This window comes from Propithecus coquereli, unplaced genomic scaffold (assembly GCF_000956105.1).
Source record: "Propithecus coquereli isolate 6110/MARCELLA unplaced genomic scaffold, Pcoq_1.0 Scaffold345, whole genome shotgun sequence".
Taxonomy (NCBI): Eukaryota; Metazoa; Chordata; class Mammalia; order Primates; family Indriidae; genus Propithecus; species Propithecus coquereli.
The window spans coordinates 271,048-272,660 of record NW_012149119.1 but is presented as its reverse complement, the minus strand read 5'-3'; positions in this window follow the sequence as shown (position 1 = coordinate 272,660).

Genomic DNA, 1,613 nt, shown 5'->3' with positions numbered 1-1,613 from the left:
AAATATGTGTGTGTATATACACATATATACACACATACATATAAGGAGAGAGAGTAGAAAGGGCTTGCAGAAGAATAAAGAGACTAGGCTCTAATAGGGACTTCATGGGGTGGTGGGCTGGGGAACAAGTAGCTATTTTCATATTTCAAAAGGAAAAGCTTTCGCTCTGAGTCTTAGTTTATCAACTCAACTTAAAGTGATCTTTGAAAAAAATATTCATATACTCTTATGCTCTTTTTAGTGTTTGAGTTGTAGTTATAGCAAATCCAATTTTGTACAGATGCCTAGGTACTAATTTCTTACAAGAAAAAGCCTGTATATAGTAGATCATTCTATGGGTTTACCAGTTATCAACTTTCTGACAGTTACAAATTCACCCTTCTTTGCCCTGCTTTGTATTACTGAAGATGGGTTATGGCATCCCAGTGGCTTCCAGTAAATATTTGTAATACTTTAGTGGGTAGATTACAAACATCTCTAGCTAGCACCCCAATTGGCAGTTTTCTGCTCACCACAATCAGCAAGTTTCTCTTCAGTTAAGTTATTTGTAGTCCATTGTGCTAAAGAAATAACTTCTTGAAGGAGTTCTTCAGGGTATTGGAGGTGAGAGGTTGGTGACTCGCCCAAGTCTTTTTCTTTTCTGGGTGCTCTACCTCAGCCCTAGGAATAGTGACTGTACCTCAATGTTTGCTCTTCCTGTCTCTTATAGACATATTTTTATCCTCCTTAGTAGTTAATTTTCTTTTACTATTTAACACATTTGTATTGAATTTTCTTTGTTGAAATTACTGGTGTAATTTTGCCTCTTGGCTGGACTCTGACTGATATAGTAAGGGTACAAATATTTATTAGTAAGAGAGTGTGCTGTGTTAATTGTTTGAGATCAGCAGTTGTTCCTCTTTTGTCTAAATAATTTCCCCACCTCTTCACCCATAAAATCAGATGAATGATTCATTGTTCTTTACAATGAATGCAACAGGAACAATGCAACAGGGCAAAAAGTATAATAAAAGCTGAATTTGTTGTCCAAACTGTTTAATCTAAAAGCAACTGCAAAGTATTTCTAATATACATTAAAATGCTATAGAATTAACATAAGGATAGAATCCCTTATTCTCTCCCTGTGCCAACTCCCCAGACTAGAGAAAAAATATATTTTTGCTTGAAATAAAAATTACAAAGAGAAATGGATGAGAGAAGAAATGTGAGTAGCTGCACCTCAACTTCTTGTTTGTGTAAAAATTGTATTGCCTTTATGTCTGAAAAGAATTTTGGCTGATTGGAAAATTCTTAAGTTCAGTATTACTTCACCCAAATCACATATTTGTGATGGGCACGCATGCACCCTTCTTAGGCTCCAGCATCCATCACTGCTCTTTATGACCACATATATGTTTTGTTTAGCTCTCACTTTCTCCAGAGAATAGGAGAACATATTTGCTTTCGACACATCTGATAAAGGACTGATAACAAGAATCTATGTAGAACTCAAAAAAATCAACAAGAAAAAATCAAACAATCCCATCAATAAATGGGCACAGGACATGAACAGAAACTTTTCAAAAGAAGACAGAAAAATGGCCAGCAAACATATAAAAAAATGCTCAACATCT